The 5000-nt window shown below is 50.8% G+C and overlaps 1 non-coding gene across 1 annotated transcript in view; it reads right to left on the reverse strand.

The window, feature by feature from the left end:
* LOC126434533 (small subunit ribosomal RNA) overlaps positions 1-670 on the reverse strand; it is a 1909-nt gene extending 1239 nt beyond the window's left edge. Inside the window, exon 1 of the ribosomal RNA XR_007579301.1 lies at positions 1-670. This exon is cut by the window's left edge and continues 1239 nt beyond it. This is a non-coding gene — a ribosomal RNA (small subunit ribosomal RNA).
* Between the last annotated feature and the right edge of the window lie 4330 nt (positions 671-5000).

A 5000-nucleotide genomic window follows, 5' to 3' on the forward strand; every position in this document is an offset into this window, starting at 1 on the left:
CAGCGTGGGACACAAATCCAACTACGAGCTTTTTAACCGCAACAACTTTAATATACGCTATTGGAGCTGGAATTACCGCGGCTGCTGGCACCAGACTTGCCCTCCAATAGATACTCGTTAAAGGATTTAAAGTGTACTCATTCCGATTACGGGGCCTCGGATGAGTCCCGTATCGTTATTTTTCGTCACTACCTCCCCGTGCCGGGAGTGGGTAATTTGCGCGCCTGCTGCCTTCCTTGGATGTGGTAGCCGTTTCTCAGGCTCCCTCTCCGGAATCGAACCCTGATTCCCCGTTACCCGTTACAACCATGGTAGGCGCAGAACCTACCATCGACAGTTGATAAGGCAGACATTTGAAAGATGCGTCGCCGGTACGAGGACCGTGCGATCAGCCCAAAGTTATTCAGAGTCACCAAGGCAAACGGACCGGACGAGCCGACCGATTGGTTTTGATCTAATAAAAGCGTCCCTTCCATCTCTGGTCGGGACTCTGTTTGCATGTATTAGCTCTAGAATTACCACAGTTATCCAAGTAACGTGGGTACGATCTAAGGAACCATAACTGATTTAATGAGCCATTCGCGGTTTCACCTTAATGCGGCTTGTACTGAGACATGCATGGCTTAATCTTTGAGACAAGCATATGACTACTGGCAGGATCAACCAGGGAGCTGCGTCAACTAGAGCTGAGCAGCCGGCCGCCCGGGAGTGTGTCCCGGGGGCCCGCGCGAACACGCAAGCGTCCGCTCAATTATTCTGCAAACAGGAGGAGGCTGAGCTCCCCTGCACAACACACCTCGAAACCCTCTCAGGTCCCGGCGGCGCGCAGCGCCGTCCTAAGTACTTGGTCGGGTTCGAGAGAGGCGCAATCGCCCGGAGTTAGGCGAGTAGACGCTTTAGGTGCGACCACCCGTGCTCCCAACTGAGCTTGCCGCTGCCGACAGAGGCCCGGGAGCGTGCTGTCGTGGCATTGCCGGCGGGAGACAACACGCGCCACCTACGGTGACCGGCAGCTCCAACGCCAGCGCCACAGAAGGACAAAAGCCCCACTTGGGTGCCGAAGCGAACTCTCCCAGCACAGCGCACGCGCCAACACGTCCGCACAGCTGCGATACAAACCACCTGCGAGAACCGCTGGGGCGACCGAGCAGCAGACGGCGTCGCGGCGCCGAGCGCCGGGCGGCGGCGCATCCTCAGCGCACACAGTCCTCAATCGGACCAGCACACTGCAGATGGCCACCGCGCTTCGCACCGGGCCCGCGAGGACCTACTTTGGCCGCAAGGCGCCGCGAGCAGGGGGCGCCGGCGCGCAGCTGCGCCGCCTGCCGCGTCCGTCGGCCGGCGCGCCTGCCACTGGCCGCCCCCACCAGCCGGCTGTAGCGCGTGCGCCCACGCACCGCGCTGCCAGCACGCCGGGCGGCCCCCCCTCACCGGCCGGGGACGGTCCCACCCAGCCACCGCCGCGTATCGCCTCACACCCAGATCCCCTTTCGCGTTCGTGGGCATGGTGGGTCCCCTTTCACGTTCGTGGGCATGGTGGGTATCCCTGAAACAACCGGTTAATAGCTCGACCGATCGTCGCCAACACTGATTCACCTCTAGCGAGAACAACCGCACCACAACGGGTTACCTGTTGTTCATTTGCGTAACGTCACCAGCAAACGTAGACGTCCATCGCCATTTGCAACGAGTATTGCATGCCTGTGTCAGGTGTCACAACACACTACGTCTGCCCACATAGACGCAACAACATGTGCACGCCTCGAGAACACGTGGAAGGTAGCCCCCGTACGTATGCGGTGTCCATTGCGCGAACGACTGTCAGCCGGCCTCTGCAGGATGTCGCAGATGTGGAACGCGGTGCAACATGCTATCACGGTGTGTGAGAAGAGACGACTACGTCCGAATACACGCTCCACTACATCAACAGACTGCTCATGCTGATCGCCATCCAGGGCGTCCGTTCCTCCCACACGTCTGAATGGCGTACCACACTGCAATCCAGCTCTTATAGGGAGACGACACGTAGCTGCGTGCACAATATTTGGACTGTATGGTCTGCCGTTGCTAGGCGCAGTCGTCGTACGGTCACACATGTGCCACGATGTATCATTCAGTACATACGGACCAATGTGCAGTACAGTTTGTGGGTTTTGCGTACATCGGCGGACAGGTGACAGGCCGTACCACAACGTAGGCTGAGTACGTCGGCATGCGAAGGGCATTGAACATGCAAACTTCTCAACGACCAGCTTGCGAAGGCAGGGGGGAAGGGGGGGGGGCATGTACGTCCTGCTGCTATCCACATTACAGTGTATAGCAGGAGCATGTGGAAAGTCAGCAACACCTGCAAGGTGTTTAACATGACGCGATACACAGGGGACCGGGCAGTGCGAATAGCGAACTATATTGCGAGGGTTGCGGTTAGGCAACACTACACTAATTTAACGAGTTGCATAACAATTACAGAGCAGGTTCAGCGACAACGTGCGTCAGGTTAAGGCGCAATATAGGTTAGGTTGAGGCACAATATAGGTTAGGTTAAGGCACAACATGGGTTACGTTAAGGCACAAATTGGGTTACGTTAAGGCACAACATGGGTTACGTTAAGGCACAACATGGGTTACGTTAAGGCACAAATTAGGTTACGTTAAGGCACAAATTAGGTTACGTTAAGGCACAAATTAGGTTACGTTAAGGCACAAATTAGGTTACGTTAAGGCACAAATTAGGTTACGTTAAGGCACAAATTAGGTTACGTTAAGGCACAAATTAGGTTACGTTAAGGCACAAATTAGGTTACGTTAAGGCACAAATTAGGTTACGTTAAGGCACAAATTAGGTTACGTTAAGGCACAAATTAGGTTACGTTAAGGCACAAATTAGGTTACGTTAAGGCACAAATTAGGTTACGTTAAGGCACAAATTAGGTTACGTTAAGGCACAAATTAGGTTACGTTAAGGCACAAATTAGGTTACGTTAAGGCACAAATTAGGTTACGTTAAGGCACAAATTAGGTTACGTTAAGGCACAAATTAGGTTACGTTAAGGTACAATATGGGTTAGGTTAAGGTACAATATGGGTTAGGTTAAGGTACAATATGGGTTAGGTTAAGGTACAATATGGGTTAGGTTAAGGTACAATATGGGTTAGGTTAAGGCACAACGTAGGTTAGGTTAAGGCACAACATAGGTTAGGTTAAGGCACAACATAGGTTAGGTTAAGGCACAACATAGGTTAGGTTAAGGCACAACATAGGTTAGGTTAAGGCACAACATAGGTTAGGTTAAGGCACAACATAGGTTAGGTTAAGGCACAACATAGGTTAGGTTAAGGCACAACATAGGTTAGGTTAAGGCACAACATAGGTTAGGTTAAGGCACAACGTAGGTTAGGTTAAGGCACAACGTAGGTTAGGTTAAGGCACAACGTAGGTTAGGTTAAGGCACAACGTAGGTTAGGTTAAGGCACAACGTAGGTTAGGTTAAGGCACAACGTAGGTTAGGTTAAGGCACAACGTAGGTTAGGTTAAGGCACAACGTAGGTTAGGTTAAGGCACAACGTAGGTTAGGTTAAGGCACAACGTAGGTTAGGTTAAGGCACAACGTAGGTTAGGTTAAGGCACAACGTAGGTTAGGTTAAGGCACAACGTAGGTTAGGTTAAGGCACAACGTAGGTTAGGTTAAGGCACAACGTAGGTTAGGTTAAGGCACAACGTAGGTTAGGTTAAGGCACAACGTAGGTTAGGTTAAGGCACAACGTAGGTTAGGTTAAGGCACAACGTAGGTTAGGTTAAGGCACAACGTAGGTTAGGTTAAGGCACAACGTAGGTTAGGTTAAGGCACAACGTAGGTTAGGTTAAGGCACAACGTAGGTTAGGTTAAGGCACAACGTAGGTTAGGTTAAGGCACAACGTAGGTTAGGTTAAGGCACAACGTAGGTTAGGTTAAGGCACAACGTAGGTTAGGTTAAGGCACAACGTAGGTTAGGTTAAGGCACAACGTAGGTTAGGTTAAGGCACAACGTAGGTTAGGTTAAGGCACAACGTAGGTTAGGTTAAGGCACAACGTAGGTTAGGTTAAGGCACAACATAGGTTAGGTTAAGGCACAACATAGGTTAGGTTAAGGCACAACATAGGTTAGGTTAAGGCACAACATAGGTTAGGTTAAGGCACAACATAGGTTAGGTTAAGGCACAACGTAGGTTAGGTTAAGGCACAACGTAGGTTAGGTTAAGGCACAACGTAGGTTAGGTTAAGGCACAACGTAGGTTAGGTTAAGGTACAACGTAGGTTAGGTTAAGGTACAACGTAGGTTAGGTTAAGGTACAACGTAGGTTAGGTTAAGGTACAACGTAGGTTAGGTTAAGGTACAACGTAGGTTAGGTTAAGGTACAACGTAGGTTAGGTTAAGGTACAACGTAGGTTAGGTGAAGGCGCAATGTAGGTTAGGTTAAGGTACGATATACCTTAGGTTAAGGTACAATATCGCTTAGGTTAAGGTACAATATAGCTTAGGTTAAGGTACACGTTGTAGGGAAAGGTGTATTTTGGGGGGGGAGGGGGCGGCAGGTTCGTTGATAGTGATTATCGTAAGTGCATGCCTGCGGGATCATCCGATTTGTCACGTCAGGATGCACTTGTGGCTCATGACAGGCGGCGCTCCGATTCCAAGGTTGTGGCAGATCTGTGTCTTTCATTCCTGCCATTGTTTGTGTACTGTGACAGGAGGCAGTATTGTGATGTTGGGTGCACCCCTGTGTAGGACATGTGTGGGTGTTCGTGGCTTAGCTGAGCAATGGCGGATGTCGGAAGGGTGGGATATTCTGTTTTCTGGGTGGACCTCCCGGTCTGGTTATGATAGTGTGGATTGTGTAATGTGGCGGAGAGGATGCACCGGATGTTCTTCCATGCTGGTGGTTAGATATTGTGTGTGTGCCTGTTAGAGGCAGAGAGTAGTGTGTGATAGTGTCTGGCTGACGTGTGGTTCTCATTGTG

This window comes from Schistocerca serialis, unplaced genomic scaffold, assembly GCF_023864345.2.
Source record: "Schistocerca serialis cubense isolate TAMUIC-IGC-003099 unplaced genomic scaffold, iqSchSeri2.2 HiC_scaffold_119, whole genome shotgun sequence".
Classification (NCBI taxonomy): domain Eukaryota; kingdom Metazoa; phylum Arthropoda; class Insecta; order Orthoptera; family Acrididae; genus Schistocerca; species Schistocerca serialis.